This window comes from Sparus aurata, chromosome 17 (assembly GCF_900880675.1).
Source record: "Sparus aurata chromosome 17, fSpaAur1.1, whole genome shotgun sequence".
NCBI lineage: Eukaryota > Metazoa > Chordata > Actinopteri > Spariformes > Sparidae > Sparus > Sparus aurata.
The window spans coordinates 35,813,865-35,836,312 of NC_044203.1; the positions used below are offsets into that span (position 1 = coordinate 35,813,865).

Sequence of the window (22,448 nt, forward strand, 5' to 3'; positions counted from 1 at the left end):
ATGAAACATTTCTGCTTCTGGAGGCAGAAACGATCCGTGTTTTCTGAATACTGAATGATGCATCCGAGGCAGAAAGGCTTTTTTCCTAAAACAGATGTAGAAAATCTCTCTCTCTCTCTCTCTCTCGCAGCGTCCTCCGGTCTCGTAGGTGTGCGAGCGCTTCCTTGATCCTCGTCCCGGCTTCTTTCTGTTTCTTCTGCTTTTCTTTTTTCCTTTTCTGATCTTTCGTGATGCGCTGTTCTCCGGAGCTCCCTGGCAACGGTGCCGGCTCGACCTCCGGTGAACCCTCAGAGCTGTGCACATCGGAGGCTGCAGCTTCAGTCGTTGGACGGAGGAGCTTTAATCCGAGCGGAACAGAACGCAGTCCATTTGTGATTCTGAGTTCTCAGTAATCCTCCCCGGGGTCGTGCTGCTCTTACTGGACCTCTGGCGTCTTCGCTAACCTTTTTATTCCAGCTGTGTTATGAAATAATGAGTCTGAAGTTATGACGTGACGCGACACTGACACTGGTATCAGAACCAGGGCGGGTTGGTACTGTGTGTCTTCCTGCTGGAGTCCCGTGTCGGCAGCCGTCTGCTCTACTTTCTCGCCCTTGACACTAAATCCCTCCGACCTCCGAGGTTACCGTTCTGCAGCTAAGTCAAGACGACCTTGACCTTTGACTTCAAGACAAACGAGGGCACGCAAATGTCTCCTGAGGTAAATCCACAAAGATTCACACACTGAAGTATTGCAGGTTGCACCAAGCACGTCACCAGCAGTCCGATTCACTCGGTGGAAGACTGTTTTCCAGCTCGCGGTCTCTTCAAGACACGACAACGACGTCAGAGCTCGAAACGTACTCGCTGAAAAAGGGAAGTTAACCAAACCTGTGTGCAAAAAAACGAGCAGCTGTCACTCTTTCTTTTGAATTCTGACCAAGATGAAAGTGATTTAAAGAAACACGGACACGCCAGAGCGCCTACGAAACAATATGTCATCAGTTAAATCAACATTTCTGCTGATATGACCGAAAACGTTAAAAAAATGTATTTTCTCTGCAATTTTCATCGATTAACCTGCCAATTATTTGCAAAATTAATGCCCCAGAGTCCAACATGACGTCTTTAAATTGCTTCTTTTGTCCAACCAACAGTTTAAAACCCAACAAACTTCATTTACTGCCATTAAAGACAAAGAAAAGCAGCAAATTAGTTATTGATTATCCTGCAATCAGCCAAAATGACTGGATATGAAAATCGCTGCTGATATTAAATGTCTGTTTGATACAAGTCGTCATTAATAAACTCAACATAAACTGGAGCAGCATCTCCTCTCTACTTCTGCTTTCACACTCGGTTCTGTTCATTTGGTTTTCGTCACTTTTCATCTTTTCAGCCACTTTTTGAGAAGCTCTGAGAATACTTCAGAACCTAATGGAATTTTAAATAAAAGGCTGTGTTGCTGAAGGTTGCCAGAAGCTGAACTAAATGGATTCAAATTGAATTTAAGTGGATTTTGACACCCCGGCCCAGTCAAGGTCGAGCCGGGCCCGGTGCTGCTGCTGCTGCTGCTGCTCCTGCTCCTGTTATTTAAGGTTAATCCTGCAAATTGTGTTGGGTTTAAGTTGCATTTAACCCACATGGACACTGTAGGTTGTGTCTCGATCCAGAACCACTGTCCTCTGATCCCGCCGACACAGAGTCCACTCGGGGTCGGCTCTGCATCAGATGACCTCTCTCGGTTTGTAAAGAGAATATTAAAAGGAAGGAAAACACAACTTAATCTGGATAAAGTGCTTCAGCGACCGACTGCAAAAAGAGCGAAAGAGAGAGAGCGAGATCACAAAACGGCAACGACACCCGGAGATGAAATGTAATGAGATGTCCAGAGTCCCACAGATTCCATAATCCCCCATCAAAATAAATATTACGTGCCGTCAGTGTTTTCACTCGCTTGTTTTCTACCTCGCAGTCAAAATGAGGTCAGCACACATTTCCATTTTGGCTCCAAAGCGGGTTATTTCCAGCAATTTCTTCCGAGGCAGACCGGATATATTTAGTGCCCTGAACTGAGTATTTTTAGAAAGACAGAAAAAAAAAAAATCAACAACTGCGTAGGGATTTACCACACAGAGGTTTTTTTTTTTTCTTTTTATATAAAAATCTCATTTCCGTTTTTCACATTTTATGTAACAGATCTTCACAGGACGACTGCAGCGAGCGGCGTGAGCGGAACCTGCTGCGCCGACTGACTCATGTTCCTACAAACCGAGTGAAATCAGAGCAGCGGGACGGTCGTTTGGCGTCCAGCTCGAGGGCACTTCGGTCCCGAACACCTCGCAACACACAATCCCGTGACCTTTCAGATTACAGGACAGGTCTCTGCGTAGCGTCCAGGCCACCCTGCCGCCCTACTTCCCCACGATCCATCATCTGAGGAGCGAGCGGAGGAATTCTCTGTGCCATGAACTGGAAAGTCGGCGGTAAACCACAGAAAGGTTGATTATAACTCAGGCCGGGGCGACGGTCGAGGGAAACGCCAACATCCACCTCTCCTGCTGAAAGCTGAGACCGGCAGTCGCCACAAACACATCAGGTTGTTTTCATAGCAACACAACTTCCTAATGTTTCAGATCATATTTCACTGATTACAACAGACGAGTACCGGTGGAGTCCAAGTTTACAAAGACGAGGAAATAAACAAACCTCGGGAACCGATTCAGGAAGTAAACTGTTTATTTCCACCACATCTGCAGACGAGCGGCACGTTTCGCAGAGCTGCAGAGTCGCACATCACATCACCTTCTGTTTATCACTACATTAATGTTTTTAAAAAACGTCAATCACGTCACATCTCGGAGGAAACATCTATAATTGACACGCGATGTCGTGCCGAGCGCTCCCGACTTCAAAGTTGGGCTCGGCGGCTGAACGTCTGAGCGAGTCGATGAAGAGCGCTAAACTGCTGACATGAAAGCTGCGGCACATTTTGGGATTCTATCAAATCTATGAGTCATCTTAAGAGCTCTGCTTATAAAATAATTACGCGTTTTAAAAGATTGAATCATCTGTGTTTGTTAAATATTGAATGATCAATTTCACATGGCAGGAAGCGTTTTTTTCCCAGACGTCGGACACGTCTGACTCTTTATTGACCTCCTTTAAAAAAACAATTTCTTCAGATCGAGTCGAGCAGGAAGACAAATTGCAGCGTGTTGCAGCATCGCAAACCCAAAAAGGAGAATCTCTAATCATCGAGTCAAATAATGAGGAAGTTTGATATTATCAAGCGTCTGCCATCATAACAAAAACACACCGGAGGCGCTGTGACGCGTCCCCGTCCGACCCGGCTCGCTCTTATTCAAACAAACTAACGGCGCCGCTCTCTCAGGGGACGGATGACATTCTTAAACATCCTCACACACACACGTGGGATCTGTTTTGCACGAAAACACTTTTAAGGCTTAATCGTTAATTTCCTCAAAAGCTTTCAGCGAGGATAAATACGTTTAAAGATGTCACTTCAGGCTGTAATCTACGAGGCGGACGTCTCGTTTCTTCGCCGCTGCGGCTGCACTTCCACAGATGACCTGTCAATCAAACTGCGAGGGCGGGTTTGGGTTTTTTCTTCTGATTAAGTTTCAGTTTCAATAACTGGTGCTGTTCAACCACAGAGAGGAGAAGAGTCACCTACGTACGGATATATAGAAAAGATTTCATGAGAAAACTGAACTGTAGCTGCTCACGGTTACACACAAGATTTAACATGTTTTAGGCTTTACATAACTTTTTATTAAGCACGTCATAAATAAGCCAGAACTGGATGACAATATCATATTTTTGACCAAATATCCTGATATCAATAATAACACGTTGACTTTTGGTACAAAATCAGAACACAATGTGAATTCTGATCAATAATTGTCAGTAATATGTCAGAAAATCACATCATGTCACTGCAACAGAGTCTTTAAAACCAGGAAGAGACGACACTTATAATATATAATAACATATAATATAAACTCTACAATAATAACGATAGCAAAACAGTTTTATAGTCAAATAATTCACAAAGTTTTGACAGATTTGTGGGATTTTAATCAGGTTTTTGTACCAGGATGAGTTGAAATCATGATGACATCATAACTATCTGGATATTCTGATTAAATCTAATTAATACAGCCTCAAATCTGAGAATGTGTTGTTTGTAATCTGATTCCTTTGGCGGGTCAGGCGGCGATAAGACGATCTGATGATGTCACTCTGGGTTCTGGGAGCTCGTCATGTGCTTCAGTTTATTGATCAAACGGACCGCGAGGAACTTTTCACCAGAAGCTCGGCTGCTTCTCAACACGATTCCTAGTTTTCACGATTCAATTCCAAGTCATGAAAGTAAAACTAGTTTTCACGGCGATGTGCTGAAGATGAAGTGCTGAAGTCCGACAGAACGGCTCGACGTTTAATTGGAGAAACGATTCCAGATCTCGTCACTTTGAACATCTTCTGGTATGAAAACTGAACCTGACGGCGACGATGACGACATCAGCTGAAAACGTGTGTGAGGAGCTGAGACGGTAGCCGGTCCAACACAAACACAGCTGAACCAACAACCCTCCTCCTCCTCCTCCTCTTCCTCCTCCTCCTCCTCCTCCTCCTCCTCTACAGGGCAAGTCTGCATCACCTCCCTGCCCTCCGGACTGAGGACCCTCCTCTCCTCCTCCTCCTCCTCCTCCTCCTCCTCCTCTTCCTCCTCCTCCTCCTCCTCCTCTCCTCCTCCTCTTCTCTATATGCTCATTACCTTAATTGATGTTTAACCCGTAGATCAGCAGCTGATGATGGCTCAATTAGGAGCTCGCTGGAGGACGAGGGGGGGATTAGTCCCGTGTAAGTAAGGCGGGTCGTCGCCCTGCAGCCACGACTCCTCCGGACCCTGATCCTGATCACCGCGGGCCCCCGGGGGTCCGACACGTTACACCACGCAGGCACAGCTGGAACTCTTTACAGGGCTGCAGCTAATTACCACCATCGTTAGTTTGTTGTCCCGATTAATCAATAAAAAGTCGACAAAATGTCAGCGAATAGTGAGAAACAGTCAGGAGAAGCTCGGGAAGCTTTCTGCAGAACACGACCGCGATTAACGATGATTCACAACGTTGATTAATCTGACGGTCAGCTGATTGATCGATTGATTGATTGATTGATTAGCTGTTCGGTTGATAAAAATGTCTTGTTTTGTCCGAAAGCTGCAGATACTCAGTTTACAAAGAAAATATTCACAGTGAAGAATCGATTTTCTTTTTGATAAATCGATTATCAAAACAGCCGATGAGGGAATGTATTGATTACCCTTCACAGCTCCGTCTTTGCACCTGAGCTACATTTACTGATGATCCACGTATCGATTCATCAGCTGACTGTTTCGGGTCTTAAAGATGTCCAAATATCACAACTGAAGTTTTTGTTTTCAGAACCAATTTTTAACATTTTAAGAAAAACAAGCACTTAAATAAAAATTTGAATCAATATCAGGAAATGTCAAATCACAGACGTGATCAATGAGAATGTCCGCTCGTGTTTTTTTACTGTTTTGGGTGTCGAGGAAACATTTCAGCGGCGTCTAACGTGCGAGTTCGAGAGGTTTATTCGATGCTTTTGGTTCGATGTTTTCATGAAGGTGAGAGTGACGACACATAAACCAAACTGAGGTGATTCTGAGAGCTGAAACTGACCGCAGACCGGACAGGATCGGATGCTGGATTCAGTTTTTACTCCTCAAGCGTTGGCAGCTGCTGTGATGATGAGAGCTGGTTCACGCTCAGCCACATGCACAGGAATCAAAATCACTTCAGCTCTGCGAGTTCTCTCCTTCCAGTAACGAGGAACAACTGGGGGAGGCTGACGCAGCTGAAACAATCCTTCACTCGCTGTTTATTCTCTGAAATGTCAGAATATAAACGTCCGGCTGCCTGATCCAGGATCAGCTGCCGGCTTCTGTTAAAACATGCTGCTTTCAGTCGACTCTCCTGCTCCATCAGAGTCCATGACGACTGATGGTTAATTAGGTTAAATGGTCGATTCATTTCCTGTCGATTGATCAGAGAATAACTGAAAGAAACTAGTGTAACGATGACATCATCAGCATCCTCTCAACAGGGAAGCAAACAGCCGCCAACATACAACAGACCGTCATCGATTTATCTGCTAATCTACAAATAAATAAATGTTAGCATTGATCGTCCGACGAGTTGGTCCGACGACGTCATTCTCACCTTCACCTTTCAGTCTAATCATGGAGAGTTTACTCAAAGAGAGACGACTTCATTCACGGGCGAGGCGGCATTTAAAAAAATCCTCCCACGCCGCCGTTAACGCTGCTCGAACGTGAGCAAAGTGCGAATTTGTGAGTCACAATAACTTTTGCTTTTGCTTTGCTGCTAATCTGGGAAACGTGAAACTGAAAATGAACCAAATCCCAAAAAAAATAAATAAAAAACACTGTAACTACACTCGACTTCGCCGCTCCGGTTCAGGCCAAAGCAAACAAACAGTGGGCGTGATGAGCAGCGCCGGGAGAGGCGCATCTCGCCCGGTCTGGTTCCTCCGCCCGCCGTGTGATTCTCTGGCTGCGAGCACAGAAGAAGGGGAGGCCATTTTGAAAGTGCAGCAGGGGGGAGAGTGGATTGTGAGGTGAGGCTAGCTGCTGTTACTTCCCACATTAAGTGGCTGATGGTCTCCTCTTTGTGCAAAAAAAAACACCTTTGGCTTTAAGTTCCATTAACGGAGAGCGAGAGAGGAGGACGGCGGTTCTTTCCCTCTCTCGGTGTGCCGGGGTAAAACGCTGCCCTGCCATGATTGAATCACAGCCATAATAGCAGAAGGCAGAGGCCTGCTGCGCCGCTGAGTTCTTCCTGTTCTCCTCGCTCAGCGTGGGAACAGCCGCGGACAAAATCTGCCCTGGAATCAGCACACAAAAGAGGGCCATGAAAGCAACACGAGCGGAGCAGGTAGTAATTGCTCCTTTCTGCTGAAGCGCTTCGTCCGTCTTCTGAAAAGGAGCGCGGCTCGCGGGGTGAGGGCTTTCAGTTCGACAGCAGTGGCGGGGGCGTGCTCGTCTAACCCCGGCTTACAAGGAGGGTTTTTTTTTTTTTTCCCTGGACAAAACACATGTCCACCGAAAGCTGCTCTACTGTACGAGTCCGGGGCGAAGAGGTAAACAGCCGAATCAATGAGGTGGCGGGAGGTTACGGTCGCTCAGCTCGCCTCGAAAACCCGACGCTCTCCTTCGTCTGCGTCCAGTTTCACGGTTTCAGAACAACACAAACTTTTAAAAAAAACCTCCACAGCGCCATGATGTCATTTTCTGCTCCGGCTGGCCTCAGCAGTGATTACAGTCCGTCAATACTCAGCCTGGCCAACAAACAAATTGATTAGTGAAAATTAGACCTCGGTTAAAATTACAGCGCACGTCGAAGCCCCTCCGGTTCCAACGTGAGAGTCTGGAGGGTCTTCTTGACTAATGGAGAGCTCCGGAAAATCTGTCAGGGGATTAATGTGTCGCCGCTCACTTGCTCTTTAGTTTTTAATTTAAATGAATCGGTTTGAACCTGATTTCCTCTCCTCGGCCCTCACAAAAGCCAACAGCAGCATTTAGAGGGCCGGCGTTCAGCTCTGTTTCTATCATTTAATCTGGAAATGTCAGAAAACAAGATAAATGTTGACTGAATGTTGTCTGACTCCAGGCCGACCTCCCCAAAATAAACCAAAGATATTTAATTTACAACGATATCAAACAAGAAGAGGCAACAAAACATTTGACAAACTGGAACCAGAGGATAAGAAATAAACAAACATTTCATTGATTTTCAATAATATTTATATTTAACCTGAGGGTGCCAGATGGTTCGTCACACAGAACGATCTGGCAACGGTGAGGAAAAATGTTTTTGAAAAGAAAAAAAGGCAAAATACTTGGCCCGTGATTGGACGAACCATCTGCCTATCACAGGCTTACTTCAACCAATCAGATCAACAGCAGGAGAGCGCGACCACCAGCGGAGCCAATCAGCAAATCAAACCTGAAGCGAAGAGGCTACGCTAACCGCTAGTAGCGTCCAGTAGCTCCTCGTAGGACACTTAAGATTTAGTTTGGCAATAAGTCAAATTTTAGATAATTTTCTGTCGCAGATGAAGTTTTATTTCACTTTAACACAAATCTTCTGCAGGTTGGCCTCAAAATAAAGTCACAAAAATGACAGAAAAATCCTCAAAGTGCTCTGAAAACAAACAGTTTTACTATTTTAATGACAATTGGACAACAAAGTACAGTCGTGTTACGCAAGAAGAGCTTCTAATGGACCTCAAAGTGAATATTTCTTTGTATTTTTCTTTTTTTTCTGATATAAAAAGAGACAGAACAACATATTTCTTAAGAAATTAAGCTTAAAACTTTGTTCCTTTTACTAATAAAAAAAGGGGAAACTGGAAGTCTGGGGAGTTTCTTCTGTCATATAACAGGAAATTAAATATAAACAGGATTTTTTGCACATTACTCAACATGGAGAGAATCAAAACTGACTACATGACAGCTGTAACAGTTGGAGTTTGTCCCCAGCAGACTGCTTTAGCTTTACATACTATTAATACACACACATGGATATAATAATGGTGTAAACAAGGTGAAATTGCATCCACAGACATGTAAGATGTTTGAGGACGTCATAAAACTGCAGATTTATTCCACAATGTTCTGATGTTTTACAGAAAAAGATGTCAGATTGATTAAGTATGATAATTAACAGATTAATCCATGATATAAACTAAACTGTGGTGTGATTGGACACTGGTGCTAAAAGCCCTCACACTGAACTTCTCCACGCCGTCTCCTCCGTCCTCTGACAGACTCTGTAATGTCTGGAGAGCGCGACGGACGGACGACCGCCCGCCTGTGTTTGCAATCCGGCAGGAAGCTGCGGCAGGAGAGGATGATTGTACTTCCTCAAATGAACAGAAACAGGGAGGCAGAGGAGGGGCTGGGCTCGTTTCTTTCCTCCCGCTGTGTTTTGACTGCAGCCAGCAGAGCACACGATGGAGCACATGGCTTCAGCTTCAGTCCCTCGCAAACAAATAAAATAAATAACTCAGGGAGAATTTGGATGGATGTTCAGGGGAATTAATTCCAAGATTACTTTCACTATAAAAACTGTCTCCTTAAGTTTTTTTGTGTGTGTGTCCTGGCAGTGGAAGCTTTAGCTCCGTCGATGAGAGCCGGCGTACAGCTTCGCCTGCAGTCACGCTTCTCAGGGACACAAAAGCCCATTACTGGAGCTGAGCCCATAAGTTATCAGCAGACTTAAGCCCCTTTTCACCGAACAAGTCCAGCTACAATATTTGCTTCAATTTGCGGATTGTGTTCCTGCGTGAGTACACAAGTGAAAAAAAAGGGGGAAGAAGCCCTCAAGAGACTCGGGAGAAAGGTGAGACGCCGCTGATGTGAAGGTGATGTAAGGAGAGGAGAGAGAGGAGAGAGGAGAGGAGAGAGGAGAGAGGAGAGAGGAGAGAGGAGAGGAGAGAGGAGAGGAGAGGAGAGGAGAGAGGAGAGGAGAGAGGAGAGAGGAGAGGAGAGGAGAGGAGAGAGGAGAGGAGAGGAGAGGAGGAGAGAGGAGAGGAGAGGAGAGGAGGAGGAGGAGGAGGAGGAGGAGATGAGGGAGAGGAGAAGAGAGGAGAGAGGGAGAGGGAGAGAGAGAGGAGAGAGGAGGGAGAGAGGAGAGAGGCGAGAGGAGAGGAGAGAGGACGCGGAGGAGAGAGGAGAGGCGAGAGAGAGGGAGGAGAGAGAGGAGGAGAGAGGAGAGGAGAGAGGAGAGAGGAGGAGGAGAGGAGGAGGAGAGGAAGAGAGGAGAGGGAGAGGGAGAGTGAGAGAGGAGGAGAGGATGAGAGGCAGGAGGCGGAGAGAGGAGAAGGGAAGAGGAGAGAGGTAGAGGAGAGGAGAGGATGATGAGGAGCCTTCACTAATGTCAGAGGAGAGAGAAGTCGGCATTGGTTCACATCTCACAGCGGGAGGGGAAGGAGGAAGGAAGAGATAAGGTGTGTGTGAGTGGTGGCTGGTGTGTGTGAGTGTGTGCTGTGTGTGTGGTGTGTGTGTGGTGTGTGGTGTGTGTGTTGTTTGTGTCGTGTGAGTGTGTGTGTGTGTGTGTGTGTGTGCTCCTATTAGCTTTGACATCTTGACAACATCAGAAAAACAACAGAGCCGTTTATTTTTGTTTGTCAGCCCAAAAAACCCACGCTCACTCACTCGCTCGCTCGCTCGCTCGCTCACACCTCAGACAATAAGAGAAGGTGCCGACATGAAACCGTCTCCATGGTGAAATTTGACAAAACTCACAAGTCGCTGGATTTTTGTTGAACTAACACCGGTTTGCTTCAAACGGCGGCGAACTTTCAAAAACAGGTGAGAAGATTTCGGAGCTTTAGGCTGAAAAAGGGAAAAGCAGCGAGATGAGAAGACGAAGAAGATCTGATGTCGGCACGACGTCTTTGGACGCAGTTCTGACTCTGATTCCACTTCAGACCGTTCGGTTTGTTATTTCCAAAACCTGAAAAAAACCTTGAATCGTGATGCCTCAGTTTTTTTGATTAATATTGACGGTTTGGGTTTTTGTAGCGATCTTATGTGATACTGTCTGAACTGAGAGATTGAGGAGCAGTTCTGCAGGACACGTTTGGTATTTGGGTTTTATTTCAGGGACTCGAACGTGCAACCTTTTCCTGCCAACGTCAGGGAGAGAAATCACTCTGGGAGCAGATAAATAAAAGGGAAGCTCATCGAGCCTGCCGCTGTAGTATCCATAGTTTCAAACATTTTTCGCCGACGCCTCTTCGACGGCGCTATTCGCATCTTTTAATCACACATATTCTCGACTATATTAGCGAGAGTGGTGCGAAAACGAAAGGCAAACTCTGCTTTATCGTAACCACGGTTTGTTTATCCAAACATGACATCACACTGTCGCCACCTTGTGGTACGGAGAGCCGCTTCCTCTCACGCCGTCTGCCGTCGCCTGTCGTCTTTGCGGTGTGCTCGACCGGAGCTGTTTGGCAGTCGGCGTTCGCAGCTGCAGATTCTCTGCTATCAGTTTTGTTGTGTCTGGGCAGATTGGACTCTAACAAGTTGATTTCCTCTCTGAGGAATCAATACAGTCTTATCATAGCAGTTTACTCGTGTCTTATTTGGTCAAACATTGGCAACGCTGAGCATCTGAGGCGTCCTCCTGCCAGCGACTCGCGTAGAAACGGCTAATCCGCTCTCCTCCTCCTCTGCCGGGACTCAGCTCCCTTATCTGGACTGTCTCCCTCGAGATCCCTCCCTGACACCTTTTTGGCAACCCGGACTTTACCTGCAGGCGCAGCTGAAACACTCATCCGTCCGTGTTGCAGCACATCCCCTCTGCTGCACTAGATAATGATGTAATAGATAACAGTTCCTCCTGCCTCCTGACAGCAGACACTTCCCTCCAGAGACACATTCTCATTGTCTCGTTGCCCTCTAATCCCAGTCACCTGCCTCTCCTGAGCTGCAGCCAAACCAGGAGCCAAACACGAACCTGCACAGCTAAACTTGACAGGAGTTTTTATTCGGGGTTTATTGATGCCATCATTAACACAGAGCTGCTTCCACGAGCAAAATGGTTTCCGGGTTGGAGGAGGAAATTAGAAGTTTGATGGCACTCGCTCTCTCCCGGGAGAAAAGCAATTACGCACAGCGATGAGAGCACAATTGTCGGAAATGGGCTCATGAAAGAGACATAAAATGATCCGACAGTCACAACAGCTTTAAGGATATATATATATAAATATATATGTGTGTGTGTTTCTCTCTTTTTCTATAAAGAACTACAGAGATCCTGAGGCTCAGCGCCGCTTTCTCTCTTTATCTGCCCACTTCGCGCTGCCATCTGACGCGTGAACCAAATTGATGGCGCGATAAATAAAACATAAAAAAAAAGTTGAGATTAAATCCACTATCCGCAGAAATGAAGAGAAATCGCATCCAACAACACAAACACACACACGCAGCCTGACACTTGTCGTAAATCGCCCCTGACAGCTTCCCTTCGTGGAGCGGTTTGACTGTTGCGCACACGCAAAAAACGCACGAAACCCTCATCAGCCGGGCTGCGGGAGGTGCGGGACAGGCGGGGAAACGTGCACGCAAGTACACAAGACAGGATGGAAGCAGCTGGAAGTGTGACACTGATGTTAACTTAGCAACAGAAACTACACGAAGCAGCGCTGCGTGTCCTTGACACACACGGGAAGAAGAAGAAGAAAAAAAAAAAAGCCCACCACGGATGGAGGCTGCGGTGCTGCGGGTCGGGCAGCAGCAGCGCCGCACAGTTACCACAACACCGACACACACACACAACTGACACAGGAAGAGGCAATAACACAAATGAGGCGAATATACAAGCTGCTTTAAGACTTACCCGAGCTCTGTATCCACATCTGCTGGATGACACGGGAGCGGCAGACGTCACACGGTGTTGCATTCAGCAGGTGTGAGCGCGTGGAGGAGCAGGTAAGAGTCCGCCGGCCGCGGTGGGCTGCCAATTAAAAACAATTCTCCCTTTACTTGATGTACAAGGTAACTATTTAGTTATGGCAAATGGTGCCTATCTTATCCTGTGGGCACTGCTTTATGATTGACGGGCGGCGCGGGCCAATGGGAGCGAGCCGTGCGCGCCGCCTCCGCCAATCACAGCGGCCCTGGGAGGCGAGCGGCGGAGTAGGAAGGGCTGCTGGCGACATCATGTGTTAAGAGTTTATATCCCTCCGCCCGTCGGGCTGTCCGCGCACTCGCGCCGCTTCAACTGATTTTATTAATATTAAATGAGAGTTAACAGTCAGCACGTGCGCTCACACACAACTACAAGCGTTTGAAGTGTTTTAAAAACTTCATATTTACGTGTGAAAATTAAAAATGACATCATATAGACCCGCTGACGGAGATATAAGTTGTACATCAGCGCAGCGGAGCAGATACAAGCGTCTCTACATCAAATAAAACATAATATTGTCTTTATTTTAAACACCACGTGTTGTTAGAAGCGTGTTGAACACATTTAAAGCTCCTGAAAGCCTCTGATGCACTTTAACCAGCGCGAATCTCCGCCGCACTACTTCCTGTGACCACCGGCGGAGGAACACGATGTTTACAGTGAGCGGAAGAGTGACGTACAGTGAAGTGTGTGCGTGTGTGCGCGTGAAGGCACGGCCAGCGACACCTGTGCAGATGTTTACCTTCACACGTGCGCACGTTTATTTAAAAGGAGTGGACGTAAAGAGACACGACGGTCAGATTCCGGGTGAACAGCTTCCTGTCACAGTTTACAGCTTTTACTGTACGTGCGTGAGGCGACGTCACGTTACGTCAGCGTGCATCAAACGGCTCGGCTCGTGAGATTTAAAGTAATACGGCTCGTGCGTGAGGCGGGTTTTATTTTGGCACAGCTGAAGTTTAGTTCATTATTTATTTAATTTAAGAAAATAAGAACGTAAATTAAATGTTCTTGTGTTTAAACGTGTATAAATAAATAACATGTTAAAACTTAATGGAGGTAAACATCAGGAAAGAACGATTTAAAGCCAAATATTACAGAAAAAGTAAGACAATTTATAATTAAAGCACAATAGGCAACTTTATTCTAAATATATTTATAATTTTCAGAAAATTGTAGTGTATTTATGTTTTTCAAGGACATTTCCTTACATTTATGTCAAGATACAAAACAGTTATAATATTAATAACTAAATCAAACTTCAAGATCAAAGAGCCAAAATGTGTTACAAAAGACAACATAGGGTCACCCAGGTGCATCATGGTCCGGCAACCCTTCTACCTGTATTATCCTAGGTGTTACCCAAATTCCTAAATAAACTAAAAACAAAGCAAAATACTTACTAGACAAGATTAAACATACATAACAATGAAGTATTCAGAGTAAAGAAACAAACAAAACTATAATCCGACAAATAAACAACAAACAAATAGCTCAAACATGAATAATAATGATGATAAAGTTTATTTTTTAAAGCACCTTTCAAAAGCAAAGTTACAAAGTTCTTCACAAAATACACAAACAGGTGCAAAGAGCAGAAACCAAGAAATATAAAACACAGAAATAAAACTTTAAATACTTTATGACTCAGCTGCTCAGATATCTGGTGAAGAGTTTTGTGTTTTCAGTCCGGACTGGACCGTGGTTCTGTTGGCAGGACTTGGTTCTGTGAGCTGAGGTGGCTACAAGTCAAAGTCCTGCGTCACACTCAGAGCAGACGTATCGTCATTAAACGAATTACTTGCTTGACAAATTGTTTATTTTTTATTGTTATATTGGTGACACTGATGCAATCGTGTGTACGCGTCACGTTACTGCTCAGGGTGGAGTTGGGTTTAGTTCTGGCGGGTCATGAGGTGAATTTATCTATTCTGACTGTTTTTAAGTTTCCTTTTTTTGTTGGACAGCTGAATGAAACCACATGAAGAGTTCAGATTTGGCAATTTGTTGTGTTTCTTGGTTATCATCATAATTACTCTCCACCAAGTCCGACTCGTACTCGGATCCTGCGGCGCCGGATCGATGACAGTCTGACACCGACCTCAGCTGTGCAGAAAGGTCCGGCCTTACAGGGAACTGAAAGTCAACACTTGTGGCACCGTGGGGCCGATGTGGTGCACGTACGTAAACAGTAACGCAGCAAACCAGAACACATGGTTCTGGAATCAGACAAACCGCTTCCACCGTCCAAAACATTTGAGTAACAGTTTAATCTAATAAAGGGTTTGAAGTCGGGTCAGGAATCCTTGAATATAAAACAGACTGTGGTGAGACAATAAAAACCAGAACACAACGCTGGAAACAGACGAACCCACAGCGGTTTTCAAGTCTGTTAGTTAAGTAAACGGACCGGTACCACAATGTAGAAAAACTCCTTTATACTGTAAGAACATCCAGAAATCTCCTGTGACCTTTTTTATGATTCTCCCTGACATCATCATCAGCTGGTCCAGGTCCAGTGGTTCCCAACCCGTGGGCCCGGCCCGTCCAAACAGCCACCGGATACATCTGGAAGGGTCGTCCGATGATTATTAAGACAGGGAAGAAGAGGAAACAAAGTTCTGATCCACAAGTCTGTCTCTATTTTCTGGACTATTCTCTAATCATTTGATTTTGTTGAATAACGGATCATTTTACCTCTTTCAGCCCTCAAACTGTGACGGAACTGAAACCATGTGGGAAGTTCTGAGGAGAAAATTCTGTTTGCTGGAACTGTTAACGAGTCAAAGACGACCGAGACACGAGAGAACCAGACACAGCTTGTTTTATAACGGGTCACAAATCAAAAAAAGGTGGTTTAATCTTCGACAAATCGTCACTTTTTCATAAGATTATCAAACGTTTTTATGTGAAATCTGAACTGCATAACATCAACATACTCGAGTAGAGTTCAAGTACCGAAAAAGGACCGTTTGAGTACTTGTTTACTTGTATTTGGACCTGAGGGTGATCTTTAGATTTCAACATTAAGAACTCTTTTCAGTTTTATCCATCTAGATTTATTTGGTTTGAGCTGCAGAGTTTTGGAGAGTTCAGCTGTGAAGACGTCGTCCGTCTCTCCAGTATAATGAAGCTACACTGAACCCAAAACAATATATTTATAAAACTTAAAGTCTCTTTCTAGAGGTCCTGACCCGGTTACTGGAGGTGATCCACAGAGCTCGTCCTGAAGAGTCTCACGTAGGAACTGTTTTCTTTCTGATTCGCTGGACACAGAGAGAGAAATGTGCAGCTACTCGTGGACGAGAGGCTAACTGGCTAAGCTAACGGAAGTGCAGTGATGAAATTCTGAAAATCAAAAAGTACATTTACTCAAGAAATACTTGTACTTTTTGCACGACTACATGAACTTGATAACTTTAGCTTAACACAATGTCCGACATCTTTACTTTTATTAAAGTGAAACTCTCACCAAAATGCAACCTAGGCTTTTTTTGTGAATGTACCCGAGTCAAACCTTTGATGAAAGATGAAAGAGGCACTTTTAAGATTTACCGTAGTTTCGTTTTTGGGTCAAACTCATTTTCAATGGGAGTGCTACGGGAACTTTTACGATAGCATCAAAATCTCTGTTTTTAAAACAGTAAGAAGTCTCGACACAACATGAAACTTTGCTGGTAGTATCACCAGGGTCTCTACACATGAACAAGAGCATTGAGAACATTGTTTGTGTACACAGAGTTACTAAAAAGAAGGTTTTTGAACAACTCACGTTAGCAGTAGCTTGTTCGGCTCGCCGCCGTCCTGCCAGTGGAGAAGTGTCGATCTCAGAATGTGACGTAACCTGGAGGACAGTTAAGGTGGAACGCTCCTAAAGCTTAGTTCCATTTAAATGCAGGATAATTTGTTGTTTTGTCGTTAGTGAAAAACAATATTGACCTTGAAGTTGAAAAAGGAGCCTCATATAAGAAACAATACTATAATAAAAAGCAGGAAAAGTCACGTGAGATATCGCGTGGATAGTTGTTGCTGGAAGACAGTAGTTCCACCTTAACTGTCCTCCAGGTTACGTCACATTCTGAGATCGACACTTCTCCACTGGCAGGACGGCGGCGAGCGGAACAAGCTACTGCTAACGTGAGTTGTTCAAAAACCTTCTTTTTAGTAAACTCTGTGCACACAAACAATGTTCTCAATGCTCGTGTTCATGTGTAGAGACCCTGGTGATACTACCAGCAAAGTTTCATGTTGTGTCGAGACTTCTTACTGTTTTAAACATAGAGATTTTGATGCTATCGTAAAAGTGCCCGTAGCACTCCCATTGAAAATGAGTTTGACCCGAAAACGAAAATACGTTAAATCTTAAAAGTGCCTCTTTCATCATAATTATGCATTTACACAAAAGTTTGACTCGGGTACATTCACAAAAAGTCCCTAGGTTGCATTTTGGTGAGAGTTTTTCTTTAAAGGACGTCATTCATGTTTACATCCGGAGCCGTCACGAGTCCGAGCTTCATGTCTGTGACTGGATGGAGTGAAACAGTCGACAGCAGTTCAGTAGAAACAAAATAGTTCCTGCGTGAAACCGTCACAACAAAGGTCTGCGTGTCATCTTGAGTCACTGCGCAGTGATTCCTTTAAAGACTCGTCGCTGTTGTAGTTTTCGAGGCTCTGTGGCTTCGACAGCTCACACCAAAACAATCCAGATGGATATAAATTGCTGCAGGTGAGAGAGAAAATATGTGTTTTTGCATGTGAAGGTGAAAAAGCTGAGTGAGGCGCCACCGAACATTAAATTGGAGGTTGTCGTGATTTCCTTAAGTAGCTGCAGGATGAGGGGGAACTGAAAGCAGTGAAGTAACTGGTGGTAGTAGTAGTGTTGACACCGGCTCAGACACACTGAGAGGCAGCGACACACAGGGAGATTACACAGTGTTTTCTGCTTTGCATAAGAAGCTTATGTGATGGGTTTTTATTTCAGGGGGGGGTGCAGCAGTCAGATGGATGTCCCGCTGCCGGCTCTGCTCGTACAGCTGGGTCAGTCCAGCGGTCGGCCATTTGTGCTCCGGGGTCAGAGAGATGCCACGGGAAAAAAAAACGACAACAAACAAGCAGAGCAGAGCCGAGCCGGGCCGGAGTCTGGAGGATGAAACCAAAAACAAACAGGAAGCAGAGAGCGAGCAGAACCAGCACCAGCCCCGAGATGATGCTCCAGTTAAACTTTGCATAACCTCACAAACAAGATCCGTCTCTCTCAAACTACTAACAGCCTGCAGGACCTTCCGTGCAAACCTTCCCTGATCAATAACTGCAGTCTGGCGCCCCCTGTTGAAGCAACGAGGGATCATTCTGCTCTCCTCAGCAGCAGTTCACTGAGTGCAACACATTGTTTTCATGTCATAATTAATTTTCCCAAGATTAAGAGCCACTTCGCCGCGCTGCTGAGAAAACGCTCCGACGACGTGTTCGTTCAAATGTCGAGCCTCGAGGGCCGAGCGTCTGCAGCGAGAAGCAGTTTGAAGGATTATTTAACCGTCCAGATACGTTCGGTCGTCTGGGACTGTTTATTCTTCAGTGAGGAGAAGTCTTAATGAAGGCTGTGTTGCTCTGAGCTCTGAGCTCTGACCTCAACCTCACTCAAAGCCTGCGGGGGTAAAACTGGAGCCGGACCTGATCACTGAAACATCAGCGATGGACCCTCGGTGAGCAAATCCCTGCAGCAGGTTCAACATCTGATGGAGAGACGGAGGTTGTCATAGCAGCACGCTAACGAACACGGCGTCTGAATCATTCGCTCTGCGGCGGAGAGCGACTCAAATACTGAAGCTCAGCGCCATTTCCAGGTACTTTAATGTGAGTGTTTCATTCAGATACTTCATCTTTTTCTATATTTGAGAAGGAATGATTGTCAGAACACGAAACCCAGAAATCCAAAATGCAGGAACAGAAAACGAATCAGCAGGCAATAAGTAAAAAGAGACAAAAACTAAATAACGTACAAACCAAAGAAGCGCTGTGAACACGAGGAACACGCGACTGAAGTGTGAAAACACAACAGACAAACTGACGAGGAGAGAAGAAAACACAGGAGGATAATCAGAGACAGGTGAGAGAAATCAGGACGATCACGAGGGAGGAAACACAACATGACTCCTGAGGATGAACCTGAAGAAATAAAATCTGATCGCCTGTCGCCAGAACGTCCAGGAGACAATCATCGAGTGAGGAAGGAAGTCAACGACCGAGACGAAATGTAACATGAGGACTCTCTCCAAAATGCAACCGAGGCTTTTTTAGTGAATGCACCCGAGTCAAACCTTCGTGTAAAAGCATAATTACGACTAAAGAGATTTACCGTATTTTGGTTTTTCAGGTCAAACTCATTTTCAATGGGAGTGCTACGGGCACTTTAACGATAGCATCAAAATCTCTCTGTTTAAAACAGTAAGAAGTCTCGACACAACATGAAACTTTGCTGGTAGTATCACCAGGGTCTCTACACATGAACACGAGCATTGAGAACATTGTTTGTGTACACAGAGTTTACTAAAAAGAAGGTTTTTGAGCAGCAACTGCTAACGTGAGTTGTTCAAAACGTTCTTTTTACTAAAGCACTCCCATTGAAAATGAGTTTGACCCAAAAACGAAAATACGGTAAATCCTAAAAGTGCCTCTTTCATCATAATTATTCTTTTATATGAACAGTTTGTCTCGGGTACATTTACAAAAAAAGCCTCGGTTGCATTTTGGCGAGAGTTTCACTTTAACTCGTCCATCAACATTTCACCTGATGTGCAAGTTCGGCCGCTGGATCTGAAGTGTGTGTTCGTCCCATCAAAGCTCAACAACACATTAGCTTGATGCTAGCGAGCATGTAGCGAGGATGTAGCGAGGATGTAGCGAGGATGTAGGTTCCCTCAGCAGAGACTCTGGTTCCCTCTCTTCTTCTTCTCCCTCTCTGTAATGTTGTGTTCATAAAGGTGGAGTCCATTTCCCCTCCAGCTGCTGCAGTCAGGCTGATAAACAGGAGTAAAGATGAATGAGCTGACGGCTCCGGATCAGATCAGAATCTGATAAGGTTCTGGGTGTTTATCCCTCCAGGAGGTCCAGTTCTGCACCCTGCTGCGCTCCTCCCGGACCTCCAAGCAGGGAAACATTTTGTGTCATCATTAAATTCTTCTTACAGAACTTTTTAGCAGAATTTTTACTTTTGAAAGATCAACAAACATAAGAGCACTTTGCTCAGATGTCCATGTCGTGTCTCAAATGTGATTTAATTAAAAAAAATCGTAGCATCTTTCAATTATATAATATGATAATCATAATCAGTATTCCAGCATCTCCAGATAATCTGCATTGTATTTTTTATTATTTGGCTCTTGTTTTGCTGAAATGTGCAGCTGTGGGACGATCAACAGGCTCCGCTGGTCACAGTGTTAGCGGAGAGTTCACCGATCGAAGCGGGAACTCAGTGACCTCGACCGTCGCGCTTCGGCTTGAATATTCAGCTCACGACGCTCTGCAAGATTGCTAATGTGTCCGGGAGGGCAGGAGGTCACGACTGCTGGGAAGAGCTGCAGAATTTAACCCGGTTGTTCTGCAATCAAGCCGAGAATGCAACATGATTGAATTGTTGATGTGAATAATACCGAGAGCCGCTCCGTGTTGGTGCTGCAACTCCAACTGTTCAACAGGCTGCGTGACATCGATGAATGATCTTCACTTTACGTGTTGTTGAGTTTACATCATGCATCTTTTGTGTGTATATGCATTGATATATAATGTGCCGACTGTTGTGCTTGTTGTTTAAACGTATCGACAAATATTGGATGGATTGCCGTGAATCTCCAGATCAAATGCCAAATGCCTGAAACTTAAAGGGATATTCCGGTGTAAGTTTAATCCATGGTGTAACACACCGTGAAACTGTGTTAGACTCCCTCTTGAGAGATCAAGTTAGCAGACCGCTAATTTACGGAGTTTTATCAACCTCAGAAACGACCGCACGACAACAATACACTGCAGTAAATGGATCCAAATATAAACCGCCACCAAAAAGCCACAAATAATGCTCAGAACAGCACCAAACTTCAGCAACAGTACAAATAGGGTCTCAGCACATAGTCCGGGGCATCTAACCTCCGCTAGCTTAGCTGGATTTCTACTGAAAAGCTGACTAAATTTACCACTCTTCTGCAGCAGCTTCCTGTTGACGGGAAGTCCCGACGAGTCGATTACCGAGTGCAGTAGAGTTCCGCGGCTCATGGATGAAAATGTCTGATTATGACTCCATGGAAAAGCAATCAAAGTTCATATGTGTCTTACCTGCCAGTTTATAACAGTTATTATCGAGAGTGGACAGGGAAAAGAACAGAATTGAGCATTTCTAACCGCACTCGGTAATCGTCGGGTCGGGACTTCCCCAACCCGGAAGCTGATGGAGGAGAGTTGAAATCTGTTTTTAGCTTCACAATAGAAATCCAGCTAAGCTAGCGGAGGTTAGATGCCCCGGACTATGTGCTGAGACACTATTTGTACTGTTGCTGAAGTTTGGTGCTGTTCTGAGCATTATTTGTGGCTTTTTGGTGGCGGTTTATATTTGGATCCATTTACTGCAGTGTATTGTTGTCGTGCGGTCGTTTCTGAGGTTGATAAAACTCCGTAAATTATCGGTCTGCTAACTTGATCTCTCGAGAGGGAGTCTAACACAGTTTCACGGTGATTTAGACCATGGATTAAACTTACACTGGAATATCCCTTTAAATGGATAATAAGAGACGTTCAGGTCTTGTCGTCTTCTTTATAATAACCGAGGTCAAAGCCAGCGATCAGAGTCGTATACGCAGACCTGGTGTGTCTTGAACTTAAAGCACAGATTTTCACACTCGTGCCACGAATGTTCACACGTCTCCTCTCGCAGTCGTCTCCTCCTGCTGTGAAGCGTCTCTGCACAGACTGTCGGCTTGTTTCTATCTTTCTGTAATCAGTCTGAGCTGCTGCTTCTCTCAGCCCCAGAGTTTCATTTCAGCCGGGTCAGCGTGGATATGTAGGTCGGCAAATGAGTGAAGAAACATTTTTTAATACAGTTGTTTTTGTACAAGACACAAGAGACTCGCTGAGGGATGAGTATGAACATTATGAAGTCACCAGATCTCAACCAGACAACAAGATAATAAACAAAAGGCCTGAAAAATATAAATAATGAGAATTAATCTACACTGCAGTTTTGTTAAAGGAGCTGCAGGAACTTTAATTTCTGGTTGACTCTGGCGCCCCCTGTGGACAAAAGCGATACGAGCACCACCGTCTCCTCCTTTACTTTGGAAGTGGCTGAAGGCGTGTCTTCACTTTTTTCGACACTATTCTTCTGTTTTAAACACATAACATAAGATAATATAACTATTTAATAACCCTTATTATTAATGAAATTAAACTTTTATAAAAGATAACTCCCTGATTTAATCAGAATAAGAAGGAATCTGACCCGGTGACGGCAAATCTTCCTCCTGGTGGTCTTGTTTGCTTTTATAGGTCGTATAGTTTTATACTGAGACTGTTTCATAACCACCTAAAAATTCCTTGTTGTACATTTGAATATATTTTTTAATATTGTTGAATTAGAATAAAGTTATTTATTCAGTTAACAGTCTGACTGATAAATAAGAACATAAAGAATTTGCGCTCTATTCTAAGTTTGACCTTCGACTTTCTGACCTAATTTTTGAGTGAATCATAAGTTTCCTGAGCATTAGGGACATGAGGGGAGATATTTACGAAGAGTTGTGTCGCGGCTCGTGTTGCTGTTCTCTCATATTTGACACCTAAAAAAAAAACAAAACACTGGTGACGCAAAACCCGACAATAAAACGACCTCCTCGGGTGGTTTTTGTGTCGCAGTCCACTTTTAAGCTTTGT

General features: G+C 44.7%; 1 protein-coding gene across 10 annotated transcripts in view; it reads right to left on the reverse strand.

The window, feature by feature from the left end:
• Nucleotides 1-12,678, reverse strand: part of mef2d (myocyte enhancer factor 2d) — a 112,965-nt gene extending 100,287 nt beyond the window's left edge. For 4 of the 10 annotated variants that reach the window (XM_030395230.1, XM_030395229.1, XM_030395227.1 and 1 more), the window contains exon 1: nt 12,462-12,678. The gene's annotated coding sequence lies outside the window, so the exon portion shown is untranslated. The remainder of the gene's footprint in view (nt 1-12,461) is intronic. The other 6 variants (XM_030395233.1, XM_030395232.1, XM_030395231.1 and 3 more) reach the window with 2 other exon arrangements.
• Nucleotides 12,679-22,448: the final 9,770 nt, after the last annotated feature.